General features: G+C 50.8%; 1 protein-coding gene and 1 pseudogene across 1 annotated transcript in view; both read left to right on the top strand.

The window, feature by feature from the left end:
• Positions 1–21,441, top strand: part of LOC146424144 (uncharacterized) — a 502,567-nt gene that overhangs the window by 472,306 nt on the left and 8,820 nt on the right. The gene's annotated exons all lie outside the window — the stretch shown is intronic.
• On the top strand, positions 2,773–5,262 carry LOC146424163 (serine/threonine-protein kinase pim-1-like; annotated as a pseudogene).

Raw genomic sequence — 21,441 nt, forward strand, 5'->3', positions numbered from 1 at the left:
TGGAAAGCTCCTTTGCACCCTTCCTTCAAGGGTTCAGAGCTCCTACTCTTTACATACACAAAATCCCCAGACTGGAATGGATGAACAGGGACATCCACAGCAACTGGTCCCAACAGGGTTATAAACCACCTTTCCTAAAGAAACCAGGTATAGATTTAAATCTGTTTCTCCCTTTGGATGGATTTCTCCAGGAACTGATGGTGTTTGGTACAGCCAACCCTACAGCAATTCACTGTTTTTGTCCCTGGCTGAATTCTGACTCACAAAAGAGCCAGAGGAAGGGTCTGTGGCTGTTTTGAAGAGGTTTCCTGGCACATTTTCCTAATTTGTTGTTTCAAATTCTGATTCATCCTTTCCACTTTCCCACTCACCTGTGGTCATCAAGGGCTGTGTCAGTCCCTTTTTATACCCAGGGTTTTGCTCAGCTGTTGCACCACATCTGCTATAAAATGGAGGCTTCTCCCTGAAGACAAACCAAGTTGCCACCAAATCTTGGTATGATTGATTAAGCATAATTTTTACCACTTCCCTGGATTTATTGGTGCGACAGGGAAAGACCTCTGGCCATCCAGAAAATTTGTTCACCAATATCAAAAGACACTGATTCCAAATTTGTCTGGGTAATTTGGAGAAATCGATTTCCAGTAACTTCCAGGTGAATTTCCCTGTTTAACTGTACCAGGAGGTGGCCTTTTCCTGTTTATGGGATTGTTTTTAAATAAATTGAACAATTCACTGTTACTGATTTTGCAATTTCATTCTATCCCACACCAAGCAGAGAATTTCAGAGATTAGATATCCTGGACTCAGTCCCCCAGTGGGTTTTGTTGTGGGGTTTTTTCCTTTCTTTCCCTCATTACAAAAGCTAATTCATCCATCCCTCTTCATTCTTAGTGGCTTTTAACATATTTGGTAAACATTGATTTTTACAGGGTTCCACTCCCACTCGGTTAGGGGGATCTCACCCCATCTTTTAGCACCCCTTCTCCCTTTCCCATCTACCAGCCCCATCCCCCTGCTCCTCTCCCAGCTTACCCCAGAGCTCCTCACCTGTGGCCAGGGGACTGCAGCGCCACCAGTGCCACCAGTAGGGCCCCAGCTGCCCCCAAACACTCTTCCCGTGCCCAGCGCCGGTTTTGCAGGTGCCCAGAGCCCCAAAGCAGCCTAAAGCGCTCTGCCCTGGGGGGTCCCCAAAGCGGCCCCGCCCCGCGCGGCACTGGCAGCACCAGTCCGGAGCTGTCCACCCTGGGTCCATCCCGTGCTCAGCAGAGCATCCTGTGCTCTGTCAGCACTCTCTGCTCCTTCGGGAAGGATTTGGGATTCATGCCAGGCACAGACACTGAACCTCACCCCAAACTGCCCCGGTGCCATTGCTGTCCCCTTGGCGCTGGGCAGCTGCTGTCCCAGGGGAAGCAGGGACACAAAGGAAGCCAAGTGCAGCCCAGCTGCCTGCGCTGATCCAGACGAGTCCCAGGGACAAGGTCCTGCAGAGCCACACGGAGCAGGCTGTCACACTCCAAATCTCTGCTGGAGAAAGTTCTTCCTCTGCAGGAAGAGATCCTGGGATGAGGCTAAAGCAAAGTTTGTGGCTGGTGACAAATTTCCAATTGCAGAGAGAGCAGAGCAGGGACTGCAGGTGGAGGCTGGGAGCCTGGGAAGGAGGAAGCGGTGGGGAAACTGTTTTGTTAGGGTTTGTTTTAGTTCTCCTTCTCCTACTGTGATTTGCTTGGAAATCAATTCCATTAATTTCCCTAGCTTGTGTCTGTTGTGCCCCTGACAGTGACCAGTGAGTGACCTCTCCCTGCCCTTATCCCAGCCCACGAGCCTTTCCTCCTGAGTTCTGTGTCCTGCACCTGTGAGGAGAGTGACAGAGTGGCTTTGGTGGCACCAGGCACCTGGCCAGGCCCAGCGCAGCCCAATAATCGCTGCAATTCATTCCCTCCAGGAAAGGTTCTTGAAAAGAGCAAACAGGACTGTGGAGAAGATTCCTGGAAAACTGAAACAGCTTTCCAGAAGTGAAATGAAAATGCAAAGAAACAATCTGAGATGTTTTCCTCTATTTATTTCTATGCTCCCCATTTCCATGTTGCACTACTTCTCCATGCCATTAATTGCAAATGGATCTCACCTCGAAGATCCATGACTTAGCATGTTTTAGACTCTCTGTAATACCATGAGTTACACACAGTTTGTCTTCCCCTGTTCTGCTTGGAAAGCAATGCTGGAGACACAAGTGCAGTGCTTGGGTCAGGTATGAATTCTGGAGACAGGGAATGTGCTCTGCTAGTGTTTGACCCTCAGCAGGGACAATGCCCAGAGCAGCCAAGGGGATTGCTGTGCCACTGTGCAGCAGTCAAGCCTCTGGATGTGGGCTGAACACGGCAAAGTTCCCGTGTTTGGACAGACTCAGGGGCTGCCCCCGGGGGCGCGCGGGGCTCGGCCGTGGGGTGCGCGGGGGCGAGCGGGGAACGGACAAACGGCCACTCGGACTAACGCCCACTCGGACAAACGGCCACTCGGACAAACGGAGACTCGGACTAACTGCCCCGGAGCTTCAGTTGCAGCGGCGGCAGCGGCGGCAGCGGCGGCAGCGGCGGCAGCGGCGGCAGCGGCGGCAGCTAAGGAAGAGTTTCTAGGACCCTCTCCGTCCCTTTCTCCTTCCTGCTCCTCCTCTCCCTCTCCCTCTCCCCCTGTCCCGCCTCCTCTCCCGGTGTCCCTTTCCCTGTGTCCCCTCCCTTTCGCGGGCTCCCTCTCCCCCTGCCGGGCGGGGCCATGCGCCCGGCCCGCCCCCTGCCCCGGCCGGGGCTGCCCCCTTCCCGCCCCCGGGCGGCCCGCCGCGCTCTCGGCTCCGCCCGGCTGTCGCCGGCATGGCTGTGGCGCTGCTGGGCGGGCCTCAGTGGCCACGGCTGGGGCAGCATCGCCTGTCCTTGGCTCCGCCTGTGCGGGCGGCGGTCCCGGCGGCGGCCCCGGCTGTCTCGGCTCCAAGCCCGGCGGCGGCCCCGGCTCTTCCCGGGGCCCGAGGAGGACACGCGCGGCTCGGCAGCTCCCGCCGCCTCCGCTGCGCCTTCCCCGGCCCGAGCTCCGCAGCTCGGCAGTCCGGCCGCCGTCCCCGAGCCGCCCGTGCCCCGTTCAGAGGGGCATGCCCGGCCCGGGGCGGTGCAGAGGCGGTCGGGGGCCGTGTGTGGCCCCGGGCCGAGCGGTGACGGCCGCGTGTCGCCCGCAGGGAAGGCGCAGGAGGCCCTGCAGGAGCGGTACCGGCTGGGTGCGCTGCTGGGCACAGGCGGGTTCGGCAGAGTCTACGCGGGGACGCGGCTAGCGGACGGCGCCCCGGTGAGTGGCGGGGCTGGCGGCGGGCGGAGGAGGAGAAGGAGGAGGAGGGTGGGGCTCGGCAGGGCGGGCGGCGAGCTGAGCCCGCTGCTCTCTCTTGCTCGCAGGTAGCCATCAAATGTGTCTCGAGGGACCGCATCCATCATTGGGGCGAGTTGGTGAGTGAGCGGGGCCAGCGGCAGAACCCGGGCCGTGCCGGGCGGGGATAAGCCGGGGCCCGGCAGGGTGGGAGCTGCCAGGACGCCTCGAGGGAGGTAGAGCGGGCGTGGGGTGAGCGGGGGGCGCAGAGCATCCCGGGCTGGGTGAGGGGTCCCAGAGCCCTGGCATGGCCTCAGCCCCACTGATGACATCGTGTTCCTCCCGCAGCCCGATGGCACCCGTGCGCCCCTGGAGATCGTGCTGCTGCACAAGGTGTCCACTGGCTGTGCTGGTGTCATCCAGCTCCTGGAGTGGGTTGAGCTCCCCGACGACTACCTGTTGGTGCTGGAGCGTCCGGAGCGCTGTCAGGACCTCTCGGATTTCCTGGCGGAGCGGAGGTTCCTGCCGGAGGAGGAGGCACGGGGGATGTTCCGGCAGGTGCTGGAGGCCGTGCAGCACTGCACCAGCTGCGGGGTGCTGCACAGGGACATCAAGCCCGAGAACATCCTGCTCGACCTGGCCACCATGCAGCTGAAACTTATCGACTTTGGCTGTGGCGCCTTCCTCCAAGACACAGCCTACACCCAATTTGCAGGTGAGCCTTCCCAGGGGATGCTCCTGGGCATCTCATGGTCCAGCCTGGGTGTAGCACCAGGGCTTCTCCTATAGCTGCCAGGCATGGGATTAACTCTTCAGGCAAGTTACTTTTGGGTGGGGGTCGAAGGGGGAGCTTGCAGCCCTGTTGACCACCTTCACCACCCACTCTGCCCTTGGCTGGGCTGGGGCTGGGGCAGTCAGTCTGACAAACCCCAATGAGTGTAGCAGTGAGGGGTGTCAGACCCCATGCCCCAGCCAGTTTGGTAGGCAGGCGAGGAAGGTCTTGGACTGCTCCACTCCCCTTGTTTGCCTTGGCTTATAATTGTTTTTTGGGGCCAAGGCAGAGAGGGATGAGAGTGGTTTTTCCCACCTATGGGAATGGTTTTATTTTGCGTGTCGTGGTTGGACCTCCCCAGGGCTTCTGCTGCCTCATTCCAGCAGCAGTGGCTTCTTTTCCAACCCCAAGTTTGTACACGAGTCACAGGTGCTGGCGAGAGGGCAGCAGGTCACCCTGTGTGCCACTGCTGCAGCCCCTGCATGCCCAGGGATGTGGGGTGAGGCTCTGGGAGCAGCAGCATCCCTTGATGAACTCCATCTGTATTCCACAGGAACCCTGTCCTACAGCCCACCAGAGTGGATCCACCTCAAATGCTACAACGGTGGGGCAGCAACGATCTGGACCCTGGGCCTCCTGCTGTACCAGCTGGTCGTCGGGAAGCACCCATTCAGGAGGGGCCAGGAGATCATCTGGGGGCGGATCTTGTTCCCACGACGGCTCTCTCAAGGTGGATCCTCATCTCTGTGGCACAGGGGGAATACCAGTGCTGGGAGAGAGCAGCAGGCTCATGAGCATCCTGCTCTGGCAGCTGCTGAGGAGGAGGCACATGTCCTGCTCTCCTGCCCTCCTCCAAAACAGAGAATGCCTGGGGAAGTTTAGGCACAGTTCTAGCACACCCAGCATGGCCTGGGCACAGGAACAGGGAGGGAAAAGTGGACAGGAGCCTTCTCCAACTGACTGGCAGTTTCTGGTTTTTCTTCTCAGAGTGCCAAGATGTCATTAGGAGGTGTTTGTCCATGCAACCCTTGGACAGGCCATCGCTGGAGGACCTCTTCAACGATCCTTGGATGCAAGATGTTCATCTGCCCTAGAAGATGGGAGAGATGCACGTGCACAGTTTGGTCCAGGGGCCTGGCAGGTAACAGCTCCACATATCTTTTGGCAATCAGAAGCAAAGCAAACCAGATGTTTTTTGACCTGCCTGTAGCTCTGAGCAGGGATCATCAGGGAACTCACAGCTCTTGTGCTGGAGCTGAGCTGGAGATCTGGTCTGGCAAGCACTGGTGGCCACCATCCACCTTGGTTTTGCTTGTCCTGGTTCATTGTTGTCTGGGGCCCTGGGCAGAACACTGACAGCCTGGTGTGGCCCCCAGGGAAGGAGCAGGAGCCCCTGGAGATGCTGTACCAGGTGGAGCTGCAGCTGGAGACACAAAGGAGGACTTCAAGGATGACAACCTCTACCTCAACCTGACCACCAGCAAGCTGAAGATTATCAGCTTTGACTGTGGCATTTTCTTCAAAGACACACTCCACACCTGATTTACAGGTGAGTTCAAAGCCAGGGGGATGCTCCCACATCTGTGCATTGCACAGCCTGGCTGGCCCCAAAAGTTTTCCCCTTTGGCTGGGGTGGATGCAACAACTTCTTCAGTCATCTGCCAAGCTGCTCTTTGGCTCTGGGCAGCTGCTGAGGAGGTGGATCTGCCATGGCTGGCTGGAGGGTGGGCACATGTCCTGCCCTCCTGCTCTCCTCCCACAGGCAGCAATGATGGGGAGGTTTGGGCACAGCTCTGAGCTCAGCCAGCATGGCCTGGGCACTGCGGGCAGTTGGGACAAGGGGGACAGGAGCCTTCAGCTGACGGGCAGTTTCTGGTTTCTCTCCTTCCAGCAGGGCTCTGTGGATGCTGAGGCTGCTCTGGGCTCTGCCAGGGCTCTGCTGGGGCTCAGCCCTGAGCACGGCTGGGCCTGCTCTGCCCTCCCATTGCTCTGACAGCTCTGGATCAGATGAGCCTGTTCTGAGCACACCGACTGAGCTTTCTGCTTGTGCAGGTGAGTGAGACTCTCCTGCAGGCCCAGAGATTGCAGTGAGGGATACACATCCAATTGGCAAGAACCCCAACACTCCACAGTCCCAGCTGAATGCCTGTATGTCCACAGGATGTTTTGTCTGTCCCACTCTTCATTCCTTTTGGGTTGGAATTGTGCAATTGCACTTTCTTCCTCCTCTAGAAGTGCCACGAGTGAGCCAAACCTGGCGAGTGGGCTGTTGTTCCTAAGGCAGTGCAGTCTGGAGTTGGTGAATGAAGAATTGACCTTCTCCACTTCCAAACCAGAGCAAAAAGCTGTAAGTGGGACTTTGCATCTTTAAGAAACCTCTGACAATTTCAAAGGGAATGCATAGCTCATTCACAGGGTGAGAAGGAAGGGCATCTTCTTAATGAGATGGGGATCAACAGAATCTGGATTCCCAGTCCTGCTCAGAGCTGGCAGAGCACAATCAATTTCCTATTGCTTCAACCACAATTTAAAATAACTTAATATGGGAAACAAACCCCAAAATCTATTAAAAAAGGCTGCTGAGTATCAGTAAGATAGATCCATGCTGTTGGCACATTGACAAAGTAAATAACTGAGCTCACTTTTACAAAAGATCAGTTACCTCTTAATCCAAGGTTACAGAAGATTTTACACTACACATCTGAGTTTTGCTTTTATCTTTCATATTTCATCTAGGGTTTTTTTCTATTCTTTTTTTCTTAAAACAGAAAACATGTCGTAAAAAAGAAATGTCCTTTGCTTCTGGTTCTCATGTGAAGCAGCTCCCTTCCCGCTGGCCCCGGGGCTTGGGGCACTGTCAGCACCTGCTGCTTCAGCCACTGCTTCTGCTGGCATTGAGAGCAACAACCAAATTTTGGCTGATCCCGAGGGAGCAGCAGCAGGGCCTGGAGCTGATCCCTGAGTCTGGGGCAGGGCTGGACAAATGACCCCACAGCAGCAGCAGCAGCAGCAGCAAATGGAGCTGACTTTGAGCACAGCCCCTGCCACTCTTGCCTCCTGTTTGCAGTGGTGTCACAGCAGCCTGAGGCACCTGGGAGCCCTCAGTGCCAGCAGGGACTTGAGATGGCAGGCCCTGGGCTCCTGGAGGTTGTGCAAGGAACGGAGCTGGGCACTCCCTGTCCATATGGAGCTTGCAGATGGAAAAGGCTGCTGTGCCCAGGCAGCTCCAAGGGCAGAGAAATGAGGCTCTCGAGCACTTGATCTGGGCCAGTTCCACAGTCCTGGGCAGCAGCCAGCGAGCAGAGGGGGAACAGAGGGCACAGCAAGAGGGACAAAAGCAGTCAAGTGCAGGGACTGGAGAGAGCCAGACCTGGCAGAAGGAACAGCTGCTTCCTTGCACTCTTGAAGAAAGCTCTTGGCTGTTTCAGAGCACTGAAAGGCCTGAAGGGCAGAGAGGAGGTGACACCAAGCAATGCTCCTGTTTTCACATCCTCCCCTCTCAGTGTCCCAGAAGGAATTGGATGAACTGTATTCTTCTCTCTGAGTCGTCTTGCTCAGCATGAGCAGCTTAGCACCAGGAGCTAAAGGGCCTGAAGCCTTAGGCCTCCAGAGCTGACCAAGAGGGCTTTCAGAGCAAAGTAATGCTGCTGACATGGACGAGGCTGAATGCAGCAGATAAAATCCTGGAATTGTAGAATCTTTTGTGTTTGAAAAGACCTCTGAGCTCATCAAGCCCAACCGTTCACCCAGCACTGTCAGCCCAGCACTAAACCACATCCCTGAAGTGCCAAGGCCTGAACAAGAGGCCTGACTGAGGCCTGAACAACAGGCCTGAGCCAAAGGTGACCTCTCGATGAACCTTCCAACCTAAGGTTATCTTTGTATCCACTCATTACCGAAATATGCATGGTCATTAGCACTGTGATAGATGTGTCCACTGATTAGTTAATCACATATTGACTTTTCTGTATTTAGAAGCTAAACAAGGCCATGAAATCCAACATCTGGCCTGGTTTGGGGGTGTATGGTCAAAGTCAACTCTCTTGGTTCCTCCTTGAGCCCTGGCCAGGCTTTGGGAGAATCCAAGAGGAGAATGAATCCAGATGTTCCTGCACTGGAAGTGCTGTCAGTTTGTTTGTTCAGCACTCTCCAAGCTGGGCCCTCTCCCAGCGAGGTTGGAAGCCTCACCTGTGGCTGGACACAGCTGCAGGAATTCCCAGTGTCCAGAGTGGCTCTGCAGTCCTTGGCTGTGACAGCTTCCCCAGCTGATGTGTGGGGCTGGGTGATGGTAAAGTCTGAGGCTAACTGGTGATGGATCTTTCTAAATCCCTTCAGGCAATCTTTGGTAGGAATGATTGGGTGCATTGCTGAGCTTCTCCTGTTGTGATTCTTTGCTGCTTTGAACTATAGGAAATTGCACTGATTCCTTCAGTTGGTGTCTGTGTCTTTGGTGCTGGCCCTGCCCACTGGCAAAACAACATTGGCATAGTCTGTTCAGATCACAGCAAAATGTCACTTTTTAAATATAAATGTAAGGAATTGGTCCCATCCAAGATTGCTGGTTGGGAAGACCTTCCCTATAGTTCACTGGCTCTGGAGTGGGCTGAGATCAGAGCACCGTGTGAGCAATGGGGAAGTCAGCTAAAAGCAGCTGATCTGCTGGATGCATTAAAATGCATCCAAAAATTGCATACCTGAAAAAGGAAAAGAACTTTTTTAATTTGGGAAGACATACATGGGTTTTTTTAACAGCACATTGGAAACAGCACCCACAGAGGGAATGATTGGTGGAATGTTCCAACATGGAATGAGAGAAGAAGTTTTTAATCTTGAGCTCTGATTTGTTTGTACAAGTGAAAAAAGAGTAATATAACTAACAACTCTATACATATAAAATATTATAATAATAAAAGCCTAATAAATAATTAAAACTTTTCTAATGTAAATATAAATAGCACAATAAAATTTTTTTTATATATATATATATATATATATATATATATACACACAATATGAAAAAATGCTGACACTACTAATTTGTTAGCTTTGGCTGCTCAGGGATGTAACACCAAATACCCTACAGAAAATTATTGCCCAGGACCCAAAAGTCAATAGGAAAATTTGCAAGATTGTTTACAATAAATACAGGAGGAAGGGATCAAATTGGCTATTTTTATAGGGTTTGCTGATACTGTGATGTGGAATGCTTTTTCTGTTACTGTGAAATATAAAGTGTTTAAGACTGATGGGTTTTTCACATACCAGACTGTCCACAAGCTGCAGGTCTGGTTGAACAGATGAAGGAGTTGTTACAAGAGCAGATGAAAAAATGAGGAGATGGGAATGTGTCCTGATAGAGAACTCCTCTCACAGATGTGCTCCATATCCTTAACAATGAGCCCACTGGGGACATGGAAACCCTTGATGTGCATGGCTACCCCCAGTTTGCAAATCCAACCATGGACAGTGAGACTTGAACTTCCTGGGAAATTCTTCTGGGTGTGATGGTTCCTTGCAGGGCCACCCCAGAGGCTGCAGGGCTGCAGGACCTTTGTGTATTGGAATTAATTAGGATAAATCAGAAGCAAATGAGAGTTATCAATACCAAACCAGGGATTCAGATTCCTCCAGAACACTTTGGTTTGATAACTGCTCACTAAAGCTTGGCCTTGCAAAGTGTTCATGTGATGGGAGGAGGAATTGATGGAGATTATCAAGGAGAAATTCAAGCAATTCTATTAAACAATAGTGAACAAGATTGGATTATTCAACCCCATGACAGGGTAGCAAAATTATTGATATTGTAGTTTTAAAAACAATTGTGAAAAAAGGAGATCCACTTCAAATCAACTGCTATTTGTGAGATAAAGGGTTTGGATCCAGCAGTCCTAATAATGGAGCCAAGGTGTGGGTCCAGAGCCCAAATGACCCTCCTGAGCCAGCTGAAGGAACAGCTCTGGGGAAAACCAATGCAGTTTTAATCCTGAAACCTGGGCAGGAACAATGGGAATATGTCCCTGCAGCCAAGTGTTCTATGGGAGAACAAGTAGATGTTATAGGATGTTGTTTCACAGATCCTGCCAGACCAAATCTCTCTGTTTGCCCCAACGTTCCCTTTGGAAAATGCTCTGATCCACAGGGCTCCATGTGAAGGCTGATGTGACCCTGAGTGCCTTCCACAGGAATTCCAGCCAGGAGCCTGGAGCACCTCAAGGACTGGGACCTGGCAGCTCTCCAGCCAAAGGGGAAAGGACCCCACCAAGCCTTGTTACCCACAGACACCGCGGTGAAGCTGAACAGCAAAGGACCTTGGGGCATTATTGTGGAATGAAAAAGGAGCCAGCTCCATGGACAATGGAATTATTGTTCCTGACCTGAATGAGATTGAGGAAAAAGAATGAATAACCTCGTCACTAAAGTACTGCTTATGTCTGTAAGTTGTATCTTGATAGTCAACCAGAATCTTTGTTTGCCAGAAACACCTCTGGAGTTTCACCAAGGGATTAGTCATAAGAATTCTTATGAAAATGTAAAGATCAAAGTTAGGAAAGTACTCGTAACTAATTGCTGGGTATGTTCTCAACTAATGTTGGGAGGAACAGGATTCCCTTGGAGGGCCCACGCTACAGGGTGGCAGAACTCTCTCAATGGGCTCTGACTCGTAACAGAGCCAGTGAAGGGATAATTAAAGAAAACTGTTCTGTGGAACAAAGGAATACATTTGTCAGTTTTACAGGATTCACTAGGATTTGCCTTCAGGACAAACCTACCCTGTTATAATTAGAGGCCAGAATGTGAAAGGATTTCTGTGCTTGAACATCACTCACAATGTCAATAGAGCTTGGGGTGCTGGAGCTGCTCAGGGTCAGTGTTACACCACTCTCAGCTGCAGTGCCACCCTTTTGGCTACTTTGGCAACAACCACAGGGAAGAGTTGGGGCCAAGGGAACATTTGCCACCCCAAGAGTGCCTTTGATTTCAGAAAGCCAAAGATTCTGGTTCACCCTGTGCCCCATGTGCATTGAGTCTATGTTAATGAGCTAAATCAATTATTAGAAGTAGCAAGTGATACTGCAAAAATATTTAATAGCACATCCTATGAGCTCCAACAAACACATATGGGGCTCTACAGAACCACATGGCCTTGGATTATCTGCTCTCTCTGTCCAGGGAGGAACCTGTGCTATTCTAGGACAGGAATGTTGCACTTGTATCAGTGATGGGTTTGAGTTCAACAGTCAGGAATGACCTTGATAAAAAGAGCAGTAAGAGTGGCAGAAAGAGGAAAATTCTCCCTGGTGGGATTGACTCCATGGCTGCCAAATTGGAGGCTGCTGTGAAATGCATTTGTGGCAGTGACTGTAATCATTGCAGTGTGTGCACTTGGTGTGTTATGATTCCATGTTAGAGTTGTTGTGACACTTTGTGCTAAAAAATGGAGCACTGAGACTTGTCTGAAAAGAGACACAGTCTCAGTAAAAAGGGGGATTTGATAAAGAACATAGAGAATAGGAACTAATTAGGCATGTTTTAAAAGGAATGTAAATTATAGATCTGAGTAATGAACTTGAACAGCACTTAATTGAAAACAAGTGGTGATGCCTTTATGCCTTATACCTAAATCTATTCTAAAAAACTATTATCAAAAGAATTGTTATGAAGGTTGTAGTTCATCTGTCAGTCAAAGGACCCATTGAATTAATAAGGCCTGAACAGTCCTTTACTGAGGCCTGGGCAGTAGCTGACCTCTTGATTAACCTTCCAAACAAAGGTTATATTTGTATCTGCTCATTAATGAAACATTATTACCAAACTGATCTATATATCTGTGCACTGGGGAAACCTGGTTTTACCTTTCTGTATTTAGAAGCCAGACAAAGCCCCATCTGTCTTTGTTGAGGGTGCAGTATGAAAGAAAACTCCCTTGGTTCCTCCTTGAGCCCTGGCCAGGCTTTGGGAGAATCCAAGAGGAGAATGAATCCAGATGTTCCTGCACTGGAAGTGCTGTCAGTTTGTTTGTTCAGCACTCTCCAAGCTGGGCTCTCTCCCAGCGAGGTTGGAAGCCTCACCTGTGGCTGGACACAGCTGCAGGAATTCCCAGTGTCCAGAGTGGCTCTGCAGTCCTTGGCTGTGACAGCTTCCCCAGCTGATGTGTGGGGCTGGGTGATGGTAAAGTCTGAGGCTAACTGGTGATGGATCTTTCTAAATCCCTTCAGGCAATCTTTGGTAGTGCTGACTGGGTGCATTGTCCATCTTATCCTTTTATGATTCTTTGCTAATGAATCTGTGCATTGTTGATCTTATCCTTTTGTAATTCTTTGCAGTTTTGTGTTATAATAAATTACACTGTTCCCTCAGTTGGTGTCTCTGTCTTTGGTACTGACACTGCCCACCAGCAAAACAGACACTGAGGGCCCCATAGAACCAAAGGGGCATTGTGACACTGCAGGGCCTCGTGTAACCCAGGGGACCATGGTGACACTGTGGGGCTTAAAGGAACCAAGGTGCCATTGTGACACTGTGGGGCCCCATGAAGATAAGGAGACCATTGTGACATTGCAAGGCCTCATGGAACCAAGGGGCCATTGTGACATCATGGGGCCCTAACCAGCCAAGGGACACTGTGACACTGTGGAGAACCATGGAACCAAGGAGAGCATTGTGACATTTTGGGGCTTCATGCAACCAAGGGTCCACTGTGATACTGCAGATCCAAGGAGACCTTTCTGGGGTCCTTCAGGGCCCCATAGAAACAAGGGCCATTGTGACACTGCAGGGCCTTCAGGAACCATGGAGACCATTTGGACACTTCAGAGCCTCGTGGAATTGAGGGGACATTGTGACACTCTGGGGGCCCATGGAATAAGGGAGATCATTGTGACACTCTGGGGCTCCATGGAACCATTCTGACACTGCCTGGACTTGTATAACCAAGGGTCCATTGTTTTCCTCTCCCTGGCACTGCCCAGTCCAGCCTCTCCCTACCTCTGCCCCAGCCCAGCAGAGCAGCCCAGTCCTATCTGGCCCTGCAGCAAGAATGGGAAGCAATGGAGGTCAGGGACAGTGACTCTGTGTCTGGAATGCTCAGGAGATCCTCAGCTCTGGCATCTCCTGCAGCCCCAGGACAGCCCCACTGCCCAGGACAGCAGCAGAGAGTTTGCCCCGGGGCTCCTCAGGCAGCTCCTGCTGCCCCAGCTCTTGCCAGGACTCCTGTGCACACACACAAGGGCTCCTGCTCTTCTCCTGGCACATCCCAGCTGCCCACAGAGCCTTTCCCAGGGGATCACGGCTGTGCTGGCCTGAGCAGCCATTGCTGCAGCCCCTGCCCTGCTCCCCACAGCCCCACAGAGCTGGGGGTGCTGCTCTGCAGAGCACGGGGGCTGTGCTGCCCGGGGCCATGGGCTGCCTCTGCTGGGCTCTGCTGCTCCAGCTGGGACACACAGGCAGCTGATGGTGCTCCCTGCACTCAGCCCTCCCACACGAGCTCTGCTGGGGCCATGGAAGCTGCTCAGAGCTGCCTGCCTTGTTCCAGGCCTGCCAGATGGCCTTGGGGCTGCCCTGGATCCTCCTCTGGAAGTTCCCTGAGGCTCAGAGGAGGCACTGCCCACACTCCTTTCCCTGTCCCTGCTGTGTCCCCAGGGGCTGCAGAGCTCTCATGGGTCACAGCAGACATTCAGTCCTTTATCTCTGGGTGACTCTGATGCCTGGAACAGGCTACCTGAAACAGAGGCCAAAACAATTAGGTGTATAAAAAGCAGACAAATTTATTCAAGGCCTTCAAGGTACATTCGGGCTAAGTCTCCCTCAGGGACTACACCCAAAATGGACACCAGGTCAGAAGCTCTTCACCTTTTATAAGTTTTTTCTTATTAGCATATTGGTCCCTAATTCTCTAATCACACCTTCAGGCGATGACACTGACCACCCCAGGCCCTGCTCCCCCCTTTCCACCATTGTTTAGATATTTTCTGGCCCTGGGGTAATGAATATGTCCTTGAATCTCTGTCCCAAAAGCTTTGTTTTGGTTAAATGTGTTGGGAACAGAGGTTTTCAGCATTCTGTAAGAGCACAGAACTACACCAAGTTACAGACATTTGAAGAGAAAAAACCCCCAAAATTATTAAGGCATCATTGTGACCCCAGGGATATCCCAGACCATGTCACTTCATGCTCAGGATATGCAGTGGGGGGAAGAAGGAGGAAGGGGGAACATTTGGGAGGATGCCTTTTGTCTTCCCAAGTCACTGTTCTGCGGGATGGAGCCCTGCTCTCCTGGAGGTGCTGAACAGCTGCCCAGCCCTGGGAAGGGCTGAAGGAATTCCTTCTTTTGCTTTGCCCATGTGGTGCCTTTTGCTTTCCCTGTTAAAGTGCCTTGATCTCAACCCACTCCAGTTTTTACCCTTCCAACTCTCCCCCTGATCCCACTGGTGGGGAGTGACCGAGGGGCTGTGAGGTGCTGCCTGGGTTGAACCAAGACACCAACTGTCTGTGCTTTGCTTTGCAATATTTCAGATCAAATGTCTGTTTTATTCACCTCAAGAAGTGTAACAAAAGTTTCCCAACAGCTTCTAAGAGATAGAAATACCAAACATATTTAAAGGGTTTATGGATAACTTTAAAAACATGCATGACAATGAGCCTGGAAATCACAGATGTTTATTTACTCAATGCTTAATGGATACTCAATTTACTTAAGCATTCACTCAATGCTTAAGAGAGCTCCTGTGATTTACTCTGAAAAAACATTCAGGGATCCCTTAGAGAGCTCTGTTCTTCCTAATTTGCTTCACTGGGTTCTTCTTCTACTTTCACATGTTTATAATATGAAAGTTATAAAATATATGTTGTCTTTTGGAGAGGTAAATCCAACTTGTTTTCCATTCTGACTTTCAAGAAATTTCAGTGTCAGAGTTTGTGAATGACAGTAAATTCACTGTCATTCAAATATCCTGAAGAATTAATTGTTAAATTAATATTGGAGGGTGTCACATGCAGCCTCATTCAGAGTCGTCATTTGTAGACGGCACACATTAAATCCTTATACCGAAAGATTTTAAGATCCCACTATTACATTTTAGATGAATCTGTTCCAGAGTCACGACAAAATTCTAACAGATGTAAATACATCAAATGTTATCCTTTGGATCTCTAAGCAGGATGGACTTGATTTCTCCATACTGATGTGAAATGTTTCACAGTAGTTTACAGAACCAGAGAATCATGGAACCCCAGAACAGTTTGGCTTGGGAGGGACCTTGAAGCCCATCCAGTGCCACCCCCTGCCATGGGCAGGGACACCTTCCACTATCCCAGGCTGCTCCAAGCCCCAGTGTCCAACCTGGCCTTGGACACTTGCAGGGATCCAGGGGCAGCCACAGCTTCTCTGGGCACCCTGTGCCAGGGCCTCCCCACCCTCCCAGGGAACAAGTCCTTCCCAAGAGCCCATCCAAACCCTCCGAAATGGGAGTATTCACCATCACTTCCTCTTGCAACTTCCCAGTTTCAAATGGAGCTGTGTGAACGTTTCAGCCTTTTTTGAAATTGTATTCCAACAGCTCATCTCTGGAGTTCTTTCCTTTGCCTCCTGAACCGTGGGAGTTCTCCTCCGTTTTATTCAGCATTCTAAAGGGGCAAATGATGGAATTCTCAACTCTGCTGGAATGAAAACCTTTTTCCCAATGAGCCCAGTATTTGCACACCAAAGTTCTTGACCCTAAACTTGGGCTTGCACATGTTCCATGTGCAAGAGCCTCTGCATTTTTCAGTGGACCCTCTAGCCTGATTTGAGAAAGGAATTCTCTGCTGCGTGTGCAATTATCAGTGTTAATAGACACCAGAAAATGATTTTTTGGATAGAAAAAGGATTTTTTTGAATAGTTTCCACAATAATTTCTACCTTGTAATTATTTACAAACAAATTTCAGCCTGCAGCAATGCCTTCTACAACTTTACAGCTGTGCATGATGTGCAAACACAGTTTTTAAAGCTGTGGCACATGCACTGATTGCTTTTGCAGTCCCTGATGTGTCCCTGCGAGAGGCTGTGTGACAGCTCTGTCACCGCCCTCTTTGCACACTGCTGTCCCAGCCGGTTCCAGCCGGTTTGCAGCTGGTTCTGAGCCCCCCTAGCCCGCCGCTGTCCTGGGGCTGCTGGGGAGTGGCCCGTGGGGACAGCAGCGCCTTGCAGGCTCCTTTGTGACGTGTGGCTGCGTGTGCCCAGAGCCCATTGTGACACCTGGGGACACGGCGTGAGCAGGAGGCTATAAAAGGGCACCGAGAGCCCGGGGGTGCCACTGCCAGGAGAGAGAGCTGCTCTATCAGGAGACAGCATCTCCCGCAGTAGCGAAGTGTCACAGTGTGACGGAGATGGCGACAAGCGAGAAGAGCACCGTGAGCGTCCAACCCAAGAAGAAGTGGCTGCGATTCCCTGGGAGGCAGAAGGTGAGGGATGCGCTCGGGCTTGGGGCCAGGCTTGCGGGCACGGAGGGAGCTGCTGTGCCAGGGGGGCCGTGTGCACCGCAGAGGGCCAGCTGGTCCTCATCCTTCTCCTGCTCCGTGCAGCTGTCCAACTGCGAGTCACGGGCAGCCCCGCAGGAAGCTGAGGAGCACCGTGACTCCTGTGCTGCCTCTGTGGCGCAGGCGGCAGCAGCAGAGAGCCGGGCAGCCCCGCACAGCCCCAGGGGCCGCGGCCAGGCTCTGCTGCGCTCGCTGCGGCGCGGCTCCCGTGCCATCCTGAGCGGGATGGCGGCTGTGATCCGGCGACGCGGCCAGCAGCCGGGGACACGGCGGCCCCCGCATCAGGGCACGGGGACAGGGACGGCAGCAGCGGCCCCCGCACTGGGGCCGGAGAGCCGGGCAGCTGCCCTGCACAGCCCCTGCTGCCCCCCCAGCCCGGAGCCCGGCCAGCTGGAAGCTCTGGGTGGGCAGGGGGCAGGGGCAGCAGCAGGGGCTGTGCTGACAGAATTAGGGATTGAAGAGAAGTCCTGCGTCATCCTGGATGAAGACTGGCAAGGGGAGCATGAATGAGACCCAAGCTGAAGAAGTGGAGAAGAGAGGCCTCCTGTGAGGCCCCATGAGGCATGGGCAGAGCACAGGAACCTTCATCCATGACCAGCCACAGGCCAAGGCCCAGCTCTGCCCAGCAGAGCCCCTCACAGCAGGGAAAAGGCCTCAACTCCATACCCAGTTATGCACCAGTGCCCCCAAGCCCCTTGCCCAGCCAGCTGGAAGATCTCCCTGGGCAGGGGACAGGGGCAGAAGCAGAGCCATGCCTGTCAGAGGCACCAACCACAGAGGGATCCAGCTCTGAGGAGCTCAGGTCTGTGTGCAGTTTGCCAGGGCTGTCCACAGTGTGGGCAGAGATCACACACCTGAGCTGGAGCACTGAGGAAGAGAGAGCCTCAGGGTCCCTCCCAGGTGAGGCATGGCCTGAAGATGAAGAGCTGAGCAGCAGGTCTGAGGAAGAGAGTGGCTCAGGCTCCTTGCCATGTTGGTCATGGGCTGAAGACACAGCTGATCTGGAGCAGTGAGGCAGAGAGTGGCTCAGGGTCTCTCCCATTAGAGGCCTGGGCCGAAGACAGAGACCTGAGTGGGAACGCTGACGAGGACAGTGGCTCTGTGTCCCTCCCAAGTGACTTGTGGCCGGAATGCAGCCACCCAGCCTGGAGGATAGAGGATGACAGACAATGCCTCAGGGTCCCTTCTACAGGACATTCCAGATGGCACTTGAGGACAGCAATTCCTAGAGTGGCACAGGTTGTCCCAGGCATCCCTCACAGCTCTTGGCATGCAACTGGCAGGCTTGGGATGGAGAGGTTCCCTTCCCCAAAAAATCTGGTTCAAAGGCACCTTCACCACTCTGGCAAGGCCCCAGACAAAGAACCTGCTTCTCTTCTTTGTGACATGGATGTGACCAGGAAACAAGATGTGCCAAAGCAAGTGCCAAAGCAAGTCAGGGTTCTGGTCTGAGTAACCAAACCCTGACATTGACTGTGACATTTCCAATGACCTGGACAAGACCATTGAAGGCACCCTCAGTTATGTTGCAGATGCCACCAAGTTGGGTGGCAATGTCCATCTGCTGCAGGGCCAGGAGGCTCAAGACTGAGGTGCCATTGTACTTGCTACCTCAAGAATTTGAGGAGCAAAAGTAAGAGAATTTATTAGACTTAAATTCTGTAGGTTAAAATAGGACTAGATGTTAGTAGAGCTCTCTTCTAGAATCAAGGTTAATTGGATAAAGGCCCTCTCATGCCCTCTTTTCCTGTTTAATTAAGAAACAAAAAAATTAATAATTATTAATAAAAATTAATAACTAACTAAATTCATTAAAATTAAACCCTAATAACTGAATTAACTAAATTAATTAATTAAACAAGGTAAAGAGTTCTGAAGGTTTAAACTAGACATTAGTTGGGAAAGAAAACTGCTAGGTAGCTCTTTTTTTTCTAATAGATAATATTATTTAGCATTTGGCCTGGAATATGTTCCTCTGGAATATGTTCCTCAGGCAGCTGAGCTGTAGCTCTTGCTCAGTCAGAAAAGGTTCCATAAGATGCTTTCATTGAAATAAAATGATGGAATTGACAAATCAGAAGAGCTTGTTGTTTTCATTGTGCTGTAGTCATTGATTTGGGGGAAACTGCTGAAGGCCGAAGCCTTTTGGTCTCTGGGGCGTTGCAGTGTGTGCTGTGTGGGGCAGAGGAGAAAGGCGCTGCCTGGGGCGGGAGGGATGCAGGGACACCAAGTGCTTGTGACTTGTGCCACAAGGCCTTGTCTGATGCAAAAGCTCCTTTTCTTGCGTCCAGTTCTCCTCCTAGAGAGCTGCCCTGGTGCAGAGATCATTCTGTAGGATCTCTGCAGGGAGGAGAGCTCTCAGCCATGCCAAGGAGATTTTCCAGAACTCTCTGTTCTGCAGGCCAGCAGCTGCCAGGCTGTTTTGTGGAACTCGTTGTGAGGCACACAGGGATTTTCCTGCCAGGACATTGGATCCCACTGGCTGTGTCAGGTGCCTGCAGAGGAGCTGCAGCACTCAAACGCATTTGCAAATGCAGCTCTTGCAGCCTGGCTGAAAATCTCCTGAGACAAGGAGCCTGAGAGGACACGTGCTTGGCCACACACATTGTGCAGCTGAAAGCTCCAGGATGCCACAATGTGCCACGCTGGACACTGCCTGGCATTGGTGACAAGGGGGGAACCAGGGTGTGGTGAGCAACATGACTCACTCCCCGGCTTGTGAAGAACAACTATTTACTAATTAACAGCCAAAGAATGGAAGCTCACTATTTCTCGTGCCAAGGCAGAGAAAACAGCACACTCGATGCTGGGCGCTCTCCCTCGCACATCCCAAAGGGCAGAGGACCAGGTGCAAAGCACTGGGTCACTCTTATACCCTCGCTTATTACACCCCATTGGTCCATTTGGGATCCTTCGTCTCATTGGCTCGTTTGTCCAAACGTGATTGGCTCGTTTCTCTGGTGCATTCCTGTCCAATCACGGTCTAGGTCTCTCCTGGTTGGTTCTCGTCTGGTCCAATCCACGTTCTTGATGACATCATCCTCTTCTGTTGGGATATTCTAGAAACATCTTCCTTTATATGGGAGCTTTCATGCACATTCATTTAATGGGTGTGTTTAAATGTTACACTTAGTACAGCATCTTGCCGCCTACTAACTCCAACATAAGTAATATAAGGAACTTAACTTTATAATTAACCTTATGAACTCATTAACATATTATTAACTCATGGGTATAATTAACTTCAGTGAACTTAAACTCATTTATAGCAGTCTCCCCTCTCATCCTTTGATCAGGCTTTTGCCTGCATCAAGGAAAAGTCACACCAGATGATGAGCCCTTAGTTCCCATACAAACTTCTCAGTTTCTGGTATTTTTCATCTATTTCTTTAGCAGTTTCATTGATTCCCTCTTCCCAATTCTCTTTCATTACCATCAATTTTTCTTGGGTCATCTTTTCTAGGGTGTTTTGGGTAATACTTGTTATCATCCATATCATACAGGGAATTACACACGGGAGAAAAATAACACTTGTTAAAGCATGCAGACCAATAAACACTATTCTTTTTATCCACCCTCCATTAAAGAAATTTTACCACCAATTTGCTTTAAAAAAGGGGAATCCACTTTTGGATGGGCACATGTGCTAGTTGGCAGATGTTATGAGTGATATTCTTAATAATTTCCCCATGGTCATCAATGTCCATGCAACATTCTGGTGAGTTAAATTTTCCACACACTCCACCCTCTTCTGCCAGGAGGTAATCTAGGGCTAGTCTATTCTGATTTATCGCCATCCTCATTTGGTTTTGCTGTGCTGTTATAAGGTCTATTGCCAGGGTGGTTTGATTTGTTATGATTTTGAGGACTGCTGGTAATCTGATAATGCGGTTCAACATATAAATAGGGGTTCTATACCCCCAAGAACCATCTTGGGCCCAAGTGGCCCATAAGTACTGATGATTCTTTCTGGGGTCAATTGGTCATCTGCCCTCTTCTGAGTTCCCCCTATTAAATCTCTTTTTTGTCATTGTAGTTCATCATAAAGTGGGACTCCCAACTCTCGTCCTAGGATCCAGGGTAATAGAAAGAAAGAAGGTCTAATCACTGCTAATGCACAACTTCCTGACCAGTTTTGAGGTAAGGTAGCAGAAGCAGTATCCCCAGGTGACCAGAATAAACCTTTTGGAGCTTCCCAAAAGTTGTAATCTTCCCTTTTTATCTCTTCCCAAAATTTTGAAATTCCTGGGACATCTAGGAATGGATTTACTTATTTTGTGATACATTCATACAATCCTTTGTGATTTATGTACACACACCCCATCTTTCCTCCTTCTCTAGACCAGTACAGGTTAGGGGCTTTCGGTATCCACCGGGTATGGCTGCCATCTGTAACTAGGTAACATTTGCACGATAATTGGCCAACCTCTGTGTGATGCTTTGGTCCTTTTCTCCATATACACTCTTCACCAACGGTTTTGGCTCATAATTTCCATTGTCCCCATCGACTTCTTGCAGCTAATACATCTCCTTTCATTTTCATCCACTTTAACACATCTCTCGCCCTTAAACTTATACCCTCCCATGGCCACATTTCTGTCATCTTGGTACCTCCACAAATCCAGCAACTGGACACATTAAATTCTTTGCTTATTCTCTCTACCATGTCCAGAAATAGATTTTTCCCATATGGTATCATGCCTTCTTCTTCAACATCCCACTCTCCTTTTTTTAGCTCTTTCTATGTGATTCAGTCTTCCACAATTCTACTTTTTGACAACCCTCCCAACCCTCCCTCCGGATCATGCT

Source organism: Lichenostomus cassidix, unplaced genomic scaffold (assembly GCF_008360975.1).
Source record: "Lichenostomus cassidix isolate B80296 unplaced genomic scaffold, HeHo_3.0 HiC_scaffold_42, whole genome shotgun sequence".
Classification (NCBI taxonomy): Eukaryota; Metazoa; Chordata; class Aves; order Passeriformes; family Meliphagidae; genus Lichenostomus; species Lichenostomus cassidix.